Genomic DNA, 12,361 nt, shown 5'->3' on the forward strand with positions numbered 1-12,361 from the left:
TTGATTTTCCTAAATGATTGCAAAAGAAAGCAAAGTAAATAGAAAATGTGGAATGCGTCTCTATATGATGAAGTAACGCTTGTAGAAATATAAATAACAAGCACTTTCAGGGAATTACAGCTCATTTATTACATTTATTATTCATGACAATACTCGTGATAAAAACTTTCAAGGTGGTACAGCTGTCATTTTAGTACTGGTATCAGCGACATCGATCTAGTTAAAGATAACAGGTAAATGCTTTGTATTAAATGATATTGTGTATTTTTATACTAGTGAAGTACAAAATAGGTACATTGCCGAAAACATATACCGATATTTCATTCGCATGAAATTTCTGTGAGATTATTAAAGAGAGCTTTATGTGTAGCGTCTAATTAAGATGTAAAAAAATGTCATTGAGGCCTCTGTTCTAGCTCTAAGTATATTCTATATCAAAACATATCACTTTATTTTTAAGGCTAAAGTAAACTGCAATTCACAATTTTACAACTCAAAACTTTGTTTTGCAGTTTTCCTTGTATTAATTATTTTTTCATTAAATTAAATTTTTGTGAAAAACCAACAGTTTTCCTTGGCAATATTATAATTCAAGAAACACCAGAAAATACTTTGATTGCAAATTAAAGAATTGTAAAGGTAAATGTAAAAAACCAAAACATGCTCATCGCACACCGAAGACTTGTTGTTAAGATAAGCATTTCCTTTGGTTTATTTTGTCATGACAGGTGCACTGGATACAAACTTTGGGGGTGGGGAACGGACTATTTTGCCTGACATAAACGGCATTGCTGTAGAATTGCCGGACGAATCACTCAAGTTTTCAAAAGTATTCTTGTTTTTTTTTGTTCTGCGTTTATGTCTTCGCATCTAAACGCAATATTTGAATCATTTGTTTTAAATGTTAATGTTTTCAAGAGATGATTTTCTTAGAGATGGCTTACTCTTCACCAAAATTAAACCAATCAACGTGTGCCATTCGTGTCTGAGCCTTGTAATAAACTTTTATATTTTCGTTATTTGTTGTATACACTAACCTAACAAAGGAAAACGCTTTTAACTTATTATCAGATGCGTGTTGCAACATTTTGAAAGACAAAAATTTCATGAAAAATCAAATGTCTCTTATTATATCATTTAAAAAATATGGATTTATTTAAAATTTTACTTATAATATTGGCCAAATATCTTAGTTTCCCCCAAATTTATTGTGTTCTCAGAATTAAATGAAACATCGTATATGAATCTACGCAATATAGGTGATGACGTATTGTTTGAGGAACAAAGTAGTTTACGAATGCAAGTTTTTACAAGTAGATAAAATGCTGGTCTTATAAATCTTTTAAACTGACCAGAAAAGCCTCATAAAGTGCACGAGCAATTTTGACTCCGTGAGAGCAGAAATTGAAAATAATTTAAAATTTTTTTCTTAAACCACAAGTGCCTGTATTTATCACACTGCAGCATTTCTATTGTTTTAAAGCAGGACGTTTGAAATTGAACACTTGATATACAAAAGACAATGGAAATGGTATAAGAATATGATGTAGACACCGAAGATGGCATAAGTATGCTGAAAATTGTATGCTTTAAAAAAGCTTGAAAAAGTTTTCATTTATGCTAAGTGTTTAAATTGAAAGCAACTACTGGACTCTTTTGCCACCGCGTGAGATAACTTTTACCTGTGATACCTGTCTTAGAGTTTTTCGCTGCCAATCAGGACTTGGGAAATAGCTACAATTAATTTTTTACATAAACTTACAAAAAGCCCCAGTTAGCAAATAACACTATCATTTGAGCATCCGTAGGAACGAAAAACAGACAAACGTAATGAAATTATTTTTATGACGTATTTATAAAAACGTTTATCCCTTGATGACAGCTAAAGCTATACTGCATGTACTTTTTGTACACTTATGTAGCTACGTTTAAATTTTTATGTAACTAATTTTATCACTACTACGCACAAGATTTATACTCTGCATAAGTTGAGGAAGTGTTTTATGGTAGTAGTAGCTAGAAAAGCCGTATCTATAGCATTTCAGAGAGCTCTATTGATGCTTTTCTTGTATCGTATTTTTTTTGTCTTCTCAATCAAAAATTCCCTCCTGAAAAAAATTCTAGAAAATTAAACATTTTACTCTATTTTCAGACTTTTTATCTAAAACCATTCGTCGTGAAAATATTTTCACTTGTAATAATTAAAGTACAATTTGGGTAAAAATGAAAGAGAACGCATTGGTTTCGTAAGCTCAGCTCTTCCTGAGGTACAGGACTACAAAAATTTGCACAAACAAAGTTTGCCTTACGAGTTCTTCTCAGTTCTACAATATAAAATCAACCATTTGTTTTTCTAGCAGCACTTTTTCAAATCATATTTCAAAATTTGTTCTTGTCTATTCTACATTACGCAAGTCACAATCGTTTATATCTTATTGCTTAGCGACGAAGTATTGACAACTGCTGTGATACGAATTACGCTCAATTCGTGCCATCGACAATTTTATTTTGAATTTATTTTTTTCTTTCCTCGGCAATGCAATGTGAAAATTCACTTTTAAACTGCCAAAGTTGACGACAGTGATTGTTAGTATTAAATTGAAGGAAAATTAGTGAATCAATAGTTTATTTTTTCAAGTAGTTAGAGCAACATATAATATAAATTGTGCCAAAGTTATTGCAAGATATAGCGTGTCAAAGAAATAGTCCTAGGCTCCTAGCTGAGCATTTTGTATCGTTGAAACCATGTTGGTGCCTGTTTTCTCGAAAGATCGTTTTAATAAAGGAGAAAATTCTAATAAGCAAGCGAGCAATGTTGGAAAAAAACATAATAAAACGTGTGGGTTTTCCCATTAACTTTTTTTAGCTGCATACGCTAGCAAAACGGCGCAAGAAATTACAATTCTGTTCAGTATTAATACTTTTGTAAACTTCATTAGTGGAAAATACTAAACGTCATCTAAAATAAATTTTTCTTTTTCTTAAAAATCATATATAATACACGTTGATGATATGAGAACTTAATTGCTATAAAAGAAATGACCTTTTCCTTTCATTTATATTGGATAACAATTTTGATAACCAATAAGGATAACACTTATTGCAATTTTCCTATACAAGATTTACATGCATGCAGGCAGAAGAAAATGATCTTATATGTCATTAAATTAATGCTCATGCAAAAGTTATTAGTTTTCATTTATATCATTTCCAAAACATTTATTATTTATATCCCTATTAATAAGTATTTTAATAATATATATATAAGTATTATAATAGTATGTATATAAATATAATCTTCAATGATTGATAAACATTCATTTTTCTGTCAACACGTGAAAGTGCAAAACTGTAACAAATCATTGCATGAATCATTTATATCAACGATATTGAACTTAAATTTTAAGTTAGTTCATGCTTTGTAAGACTTATTTAAAAAACTTTCATAATAATAGCTACAGCTATGCCAAGCTTTTTATATAGTTTCCAAGTTCTTATATTTGTTATAGCGTTTTATCATAGTAATGATGGGATGAGTAAGTCAACTTTGTCATTGCCCCGTCTTTTGCTACGCTTTAGTGACAATATGTTGTGAATGTAAAAATATTGTGAATTACTTAAGAGTTCTTCAATCCCAAATATATCGCAAAATACTTTAGCTGTTTTAAAAAAAGTAAGACCAGATGATAGATTAGAAATTTCACATTTAACTGGTGCTAATTTCATTGCTTGGGAGTTTTGTAAACGAACGTGAGGATAATTTGTGCTGTCGGGTTTTGTATTATGTCAAATGTTAACAACCAAGATAATTTATTATTTCACTTATACTGAAGATGACACCATGAGATGTCGAAACATGTCCATTTTAAAAACTCGTCGTATATATTAAATGCGTATTAGCAATTGTGCTTCCATGAAATTATGGAAACAATAAGGATAACACTTTTAAGATTGTTAAGACTTACCATACATTGCTAATAAATATTTTCAACTATTTACAGACACGGAAACAGCTATAAAGTATAGTCATTCAATCGATACATGGAAAACTTTGAAACGCGGACTTGATCTTGTCCACAATTTGGCCAATTTCAAGAAAGAATGTTTTATTGTCAACATTAGAGCCAATTTGAATAACTTGGCTTTACCTGAAATACCGAGAATGGATAATTTGTTAGAGGAGCAATCGTCAAAGATTGTAGAATTGATTAGAGATTTCCATCAAGATGTGGGCGAACTTCGTACACAAATGAGAACCGTGAATGACCAACTAAGGGAAAGAATTGACCAAGTGATTGCAAGCAATGACCTATTAAGGGAAGAGAATGACCAATTGAGGGCAGAAAATAACGAAATTAAACAAATGTTTGCAGATATGCAAAGGCAAAGTAACAAAAAGAACCAGAACAATTCAACTTGATTCAATATTATTCATGCTCGAACATTATATTCACACTTTTTAAAGCAGATTTTAGACACCAAACCTATGATACTTAACGTTTAAAAAGCACTTGATATCCGTCTATAGCATAATTTACGATGTAATGTTTTTAAAAATATGGCTAGTTACGCTGGTAATTGTAATTTTACTCGTAGATATAAACATTGCTTAGTTTAATAACTTCATTTACACTTGTAATAATTTGTATAAAAATAAATTAAGGAATAGCTATACACAGTAGGTCTCGTGTTCTTTATTGAGTTTTATAAAGGACTATTCATGGTGCAACTTTATTAACTATTTAAAGTAGGTTAAAACTTAAAACTACAAAACAAGTTACTCCGTTGCTTTTAAAATGGCTATAAAATCCCCCCGTTACACTGGTTACAATGCCGTGATTTCCATTCTCTCGGAAAATTTTCAAAAATGTAAATAAAATTGATAGGTGTACGAACAATTTCGATTTGTGTAATATAAGATTGTGAAACATGCTTTTCTTGTAATTATTTTTTCAAACTACATGCAAGCAAATTTGGTGCAAGTCTCAAACATGCTGTTAAAAATTATTAAAAACTAATAACGATACCTTAACTACTTTGAAAACGTCAGCTAAAATAGAGTGAGTTTTGTGGTATTTTGAAGCACAAACAATAAAGAAAGCGTATTTACATTTACGACTTACAGATTTATTTTTATCGAAAATGTATTTCAATTGAATAAAGTAACATACAAATATTTCATTTTTGATTTATTGCACAATAAATTGATAACTAAAGAGCTCAGGCTTTAGCGTAGAAGCCATACAGGGCCGGATTAAGAGCTGGGCCTCGAGCCACCCAACTAAAGCAAGCAGGGGCCACCCACCAGTAAAATTGCGTAACGAATCAGAGCAGACGCATTCATTGTCTGAAAGGAATTGGAAGTGAAATTAGACACACTTTAATTCATGGTAATGCCAGCCTTGAACTTTTCAGAAAATCAAGCCAGCTTCTTGATTTATCTTAAGAATCAGCTTAGAAATGTCCGTTGACTTAACAAAGAAAAACGTTTATGATATAAATTTTAAAAAGATTACTAAAGAATTGAGAGCAACAACAGCTGCTCGGATCTATTGTGGACTAACAGTCCATAGCAAACAAATAGTTGATGTTCAAAGTGTTGAAAACTTTGGAGTTGTCACGAAAACCTTGTCAACTCTTGATTTAGTTTTGAGAAGTACTTATGATACAAGCTACGAAAACGAAGCTCATGCACAATAATACTAGCTCTAAACAACGAACAGTTCAAGGACTATGGCCATTTGACCACGAGGTTCTTAAAGGTGTGGAGAATTTATCCATATCGTTTCTTTTACTTTTACTTTTACTTTTCGAATTTGGAAAGTTTACTGTCAGTTGTTGATAAATCTGTCACTTTGATTATTAATACATGTTAGCCTACCATGTTATTTCACCACGTTTTAACTTTTTCGGTCATCTATCAGAGATGTCCCCAGAAGAATTCAAAGGAATCACGCTGAAAACTCGTACTTGCCTATCCTGAATCCGTGATGATTTTGATAACGTCCTTGAGGGCGAGTTATGTCAGTATGTTGCATTTCCCAAATTCTTCGAACATGACAAACCAGACGACATCGGCAGCAAGCTCTTCTTGCTCAGGTTAATCATCTTCAAATGCTAGTAGACTACTTTTTCCAACGTCGAGATTGCCTTGCAAATTTATCTTCTAGTGACGGTTACTGCACGTCAATGGTTCAATACCAGGCAATTTAGCGATCATGACCATATAATCTGATATGTGACTGGATCTGTCTGTTATCATTAAGGAGTTTGCAGTACAAAATCAAGAAAGGTTACTGTGTAATGTCTGCACACTCGTCAGAAGATAAACTTTAGATATGATGGCGATAAAGATGACTGTATTGTATTGTTAGAAAAAGGCCCCAAATATTTTGCCCTTCTTTCTTGGACACGTGGGCTGATTTCAGACCTTAGAGATTTTTATTATTTGAGTATTTTTTGATCGCTATTATTTTTTTTTCTCTAAACACTAGGAAAATCACATGCACTCGAGTATTTTGGTTGAGTTTTTCAACCAAATTCTAAATTTTGTTAAATGCGCTGGAGGAGATCTTTCTTATAATGAATCAACTATTTAACGTGGCAATTTTCTAAGCAACATGAAGTTTAAACCAAAAGGCCCTCCCAAAGGAAAGGCCCCATGCCTTCAATGAGGTTAACAAAGCCCTGATGAGCATGCACTGTATCAACAACGTACAGGGCCAGACTTTAAGACGTATAATAGAAAAGCAGAATCATCATACAATTTTTGACGTAGTTCCGTTGGTGACGCAACTGAAGAAATAATATTTACTCGTAGATATCATCAATTAAAGGGAATCCATCTCAAGAGCCGGATCGATTTTTCATAATACTCAAGATACTTCATATGCTAAATCAATGATTAAAATGCATTCAATTAGGATAAGTATTATTTCTCTATATTTTGGTTTCTTTTATTTCACGGTTTCATATGTTTTTATTTGCTAAACACATACGAAATTATATTCCAAATCTGATATGTTTCTGCCCCATGCAAAGCTTCTTTTTCATGTTTTTAAAATCTGTGTTATTGATACGGTGTATCCTGATAGAACCTGTAGTACCTGGAATCTCAAATAATACAGGCTGAATAAAATGAAATCTTTAGAAATCAAACCTATATGTTTATTATTTCATATTTACATGCTTCCATACTCGTACATATACACAAGTTTCTTAGCCCATGAAAATTTGACATGACTGGAACATTTTAAAATATGCCTTATAGGAAATTTATCTGAATTTGCATGTTTACGGACCAGCGGGACCAGCATTTGTGATTTGGCTTTCAAATTTTGATAATAATATGATTCTATAGGTATTTTTATACACCCTGATATTTTCATTGCAAATATACAATCGTCGAGTGAATTAATTTTACGTTTTTTTGAATTCACTACATGTTGATCTTGAAATCGATTGTTCAGCGAGCAACAGCACTGGGAATATGTGAAAAACATTCATTTCCAAAGGAGTCGAAGGAGAAAGAGATTTTCACCATATTAAAGGCCAAACTGTTTGTTTCCTACAGTAAGCGTATCCTGTTTGTGTGCCAAGTGTGACTGGCCCTAGTGGAATTGCTCTTTGTTGTAGTAAAGCTAATTCCACGAGTCCATTATCGGGCATCGCCTTTTTATCAATTCAAATGAGGAATGCATGTATAGCATGTATGCAAATTAAATTACATAAATGTGTTATTAGCTTACTTTTTTTCTAGAAGATGACGGGGAAACGTGCTTCAAAAATGTAAGTATAGGATAAAGTAGTTAAAGAGGTAATCGAAGTGTAAACGAACGGATATACTTTCCAAAATCGGTCTGATTGCGATCTCAAGAAAGGAGAACAATCTTTTCCATCCTTGTTGTAAAAGAATTTGTTACAGAACTTCTGTGTTTGCTGTTTATTGTATGAATATATACTATTTACGAAGTTCTAATCAGGTTGGAAAATTTTGATAGCGTTGTCGACTAACGGAAAGTATTACTTGATTATAGTTTCATCTATATGCTTCGAAGATGCTAGTTTTTATGAATAAAGTGTGTGTCATATATGTAAACCGTTGTAAAATTTAAGTAAATTTGCTTCTCTCTGCGAACTGTTTGAAAATGATGGTACGGAAGGGTAAATTATACAAGATGAAAAAAACATGTTATACACTTAGCAATGCAGTTTTATTCTTATGTCAAGTTTAATTCGGAACTTGCATGTTTGTTTTAGGAAAAGTTTGGTTGAATTAAGTTCATCATCGAGAAGACAAATCTTTATGACCAATAAAATGTTTGTCTGTAGTTTGGATTCGTTGCAAATGCAGTTGTTCGTGAATGTATCAATGAAGGGCCCCGCTGTTATGTGTGTGGTCAGCTACATTTAAACCGAATCAACTCTACTGTAAACATTTTATTGATGTGGCTCCTCTTGTTGGATGGAAGGTATTAGCGATGCTTTCTGCTTTGTGTTTATATTATACTTCAAAGTTCAAAACATGAAATCTACTTCTATATCAAAGTCGAACGTCTTTTTAGGATGGGTAATATTGACAGCTGTATTTAGTTCGAGGTATAGTGACATGGCAATACTTATGTGAATGTAATGAATACTGGACAAAGTGTACCACAACCTTAGTGTGGGTTTGTTGATAAACAGCAATGCTAGTTGGAATGCAATGATGCACCGTGGTGATGTAAAGAATATGATAAACTATGTAATGTTGAACGTCTGAAAGTTAGAAAATGTAGGTTTTGAATTGCACTTGGATATGACGCCATATTTGGTTTGTCTCGCGTTCGTAAAATGAAAGTCATTCAGAAAGGAGATACGGGAATATGATGTACACATTGGTGTTAAAATGATTGTGGTAGTCAAGTCTACGATGTGTGAAGAGTGTTATTCGAAAAGAAAACAAGAGTAGATGAGTTGTCAACTATTCAGGTTTTTTCGTTAATTATTTTATAATAGAGAATGCTTGACATACACAACACAAGGCAATTGCATGCGTAATACTGTTTTGAATGTGAAAAGACGTTTTTTTCTTTCATTGACTATCGTATCGTTTCCTAAATGCAAAACCATTTCCCTTACGTCGAAGTTCCTTTGCATTTGAAATTGTTAGATCCCCTAGCGTTTAAACAATAAGTGCATGTTGCAAAGGAACTTCGACGTAAATTTTGATGGAGTTATCATCGCAAAAACGATTACAGTAAAAACATTTATCCACTTCTTTAAAATGGACAGTTAGGGATTAGATTGACCACATTAACAGTAGGGATTCAAACAATTTTAATTCTACATGAAGGCAACATAAGCTCGTAAGTTTTTAGAAAAATCAGGTCTTTTTCATAAAATAACTTCAAAATGCTGCATGAGTCAAAATGCTGCATGGCAAGTATGACGTGATGAATTTATCAAAAGCTGTCGTTCACCTGAAAAGTGACTCTTCTGGCAACTGGGCCATCTGTATTACACACGCATCTACGCAGAAACATACTTAAAGCTCTAACTTCAAGGTAGCTAAATGGATTTCCTGATGACATTGAAAGAACTTGAAAACATCGTTATTAGAAGACTAAAGAGAGCTGCAAAAAGCCAACAAAGAGAACATATTTTGACTTTATCAAAAATGTTGCTTTGATGGATAGGAGCCTTATTCACTTCACAGTTTTATCATGTTCATAGAGAGATATCGTTACAAGATTTAACATTTTTTGCAGCTATAACATTGACCACAGTGACTCAAACAGCATATACTTAGGTTGCAGTTTTTAATTAGGTGTACAAGATTTCGTATTTTAAATCTTTGATATTAAGCACAGGAAAGCACATAGCGCATGCTTAGGTTGCATTTTTCAAGTAAGTTAAAATCTGACCTGACTGCCCCATTTTAAAGATTGCCTAAAAAAGCAAACCAGCGCACTGAATGATAAGTGGAAATGTGGAATGATTAATTAATCTCCTAGTAGAGAACTAGCATTTCCTTAATAGTTTGCTTTTTAAAAAACTTGTTTCCATTTGAAATATCAATTTAATAATTGGATACATCAAAACCAGTGCATGATGCTGCCAAAGTATAAGACTATCTGGATTAGCCTTCGAAAACTTAAAAAATCCAAAATTGTTTTATGATTTTCGTATTGTCTAAGCATCTGAAAAATTGAAACTACTTTTTGTTTTCTCGGAAGGTTTTTTACCAGGTTTGCTGGTTTTCCTTCCATTTCGTTTCGCAAAAAAATGTGTCCGTGATATGGGCCCGACAAATGATGACAATGATTCAGATGTTTTTGTGTTCAAATTCATTTTTATGGTTGAGAATTTTTGAATTTAAGCATTTCGAATTTAAGAGTTCGTCCTCTGGGTTAGAATCCCAGAACACCATGAATACAATTGGTATAAAATTGCAGAATGAGGTATTGAATTGCAGATTTGTCTGTACAAAATCTCGTCCATCGGGTGACATGTCATTAGCAAACAGTTTTTTGATTTTAGTAATCGTTTGAAGACTAGACAATTTACAGTTTAAGTATAAGTATACAAGAATGGACAAATTATCATCGAAAGTCTTGTAGGACATTCAATTACAAAAATATATGCATTCAATGAAAAAGCTTACACTTAGAAGCCTTTGTTTTTGACTTGCAACTGTTCTCTTCGGATTCACCGAATATAATGTTGCACACCCACTTCAGCAGGTGCGTACGCTAACATCACAGCTAACAATGATAAAATAATCTTTGGTATAAGACGAAAAACGTTGCTAAATTGCATTTAAAAAATTAAACAACTAAATTCAGTAATTCGGTTTCAACAACAATTAAGACAATATTTGGTGCATAGATGACGCACTGAAAAATCAAAAGTTTTCTACAGAAATAAATGATGCTGTAAAATTTATATATGTTTATGTATTGTGAAGTGAGATCATGGTTGCTTTGCATATTCTCATTTTACTTGAAACCATCTTAATTTGTTTCACGTTGATTTGTTATTTTTTGCCATGGTGATGTCATTATTTACAGTGGCAGAACAACTTCAGAAAATGCGACAGCTTATCTATAATGCACGATGAGGACTTAGATGAGCATGCTGCTAACCTATATTGCATGATGAGCATTCATCATCCAATATATATATGAGAAGTATTTTTTAGTACTTGATAATCAATACATACGTTCTTCCCATTATCAACTGCGGGACTAATATTATATTGAAATGCAATTACTGCATGTGTTGCACTGGCGTTTTCTACCTAAGAAAAACGTAATATGTTTATAGGCATTTATGAAAGTTTTCCTTTCTTATTTCAAATAGCAGCATGCAGTGCAATACTATTTGCTTCTACTAATGAATTTATTGAATCGTAAACACTTTCGTTGCTAAGAAACTATTGAAAATTTTGTAGCTTGCTAACATGGGCGTGTAAATGATCAGAATATTTTTGAATATATGTCATCTAAAAGTGCTGGTCGGAATTCTTTATTGCAAAAGCTTTGAACAAAGAACTATAGATGAAAAATTTAGTAATGACATTTTGTTAGTTTTTTTTAGCACAGAATTTTTTTGGACTTACTGTGTAGGAAAACTAGAAATTTCCATGTACACGTCGTTTGATTTTGTATAAAAGAAACGTTGCTTTTATCATTTTTATCGATTGTTAAAAGACAAAAATTTCTTGCTCGTATGCTACAAGTGTTTATTACTTGAACTACAACTGCTTTTGTGCAACTAGCTACAATTGCTTTCAATGACTCCAAACAACATATGAATTCTTCTCATTATACATTGCAGGACTTTTACCTATGGCGAAATTCAATTTCAAACAGAGAACATCGTATGCTGTAACTCTTATTTAGCTTCTTAATTCTGTTTTGAAATATATGTCTTCCTCAAAACATCAATTGGAAGTTTTAAAATGTAAAACTGTTCGACCCAAATTTATAACCTCCGCTGTGTCAAAAATTCTATTCCTCATTACAAGTTGTCTACACAGCAAATTTAGTCACGAAATGTTTCTAAAAACAAATGACCCACCGACTTTGTCATCTGATTTTTACCTTTTTCAGCATTTGCGTTAAATTGCCAAAGTTTTGAAATAATGTCATCAATAAACATAAACGTAAATGTCTTCTGCCATTATTGTTTTAAAATATTCTTTTCATTAGTAGAACCGTGTGTTTTAATATGCGGTTTGCGTGACTCTCGGCAGGTGAAACAAGCCAGTATTTTTCACGTCAACAAAAGTCGCTTAAATCAAAATTACAACGAAAATGTCCAAATTGAGATGATTTAAGAAACGTGTAAATGTGAGTGAATGTTTTAAACACGGGAG

Source organism: Xenia sp. Carnegie-2017, unplaced genomic scaffold (genome assembly GCF_021976095.1).
Source record: "Xenia sp. Carnegie-2017 unplaced genomic scaffold, XeniaSp_v1 HiC_scaffold_14, whole genome shotgun sequence".
Taxonomy (NCBI): domain Eukaryota; kingdom Metazoa; phylum Cnidaria; class Anthozoa; order Malacalcyonacea; family Xeniidae; genus Xenia; species Xenia sp. Carnegie-2017.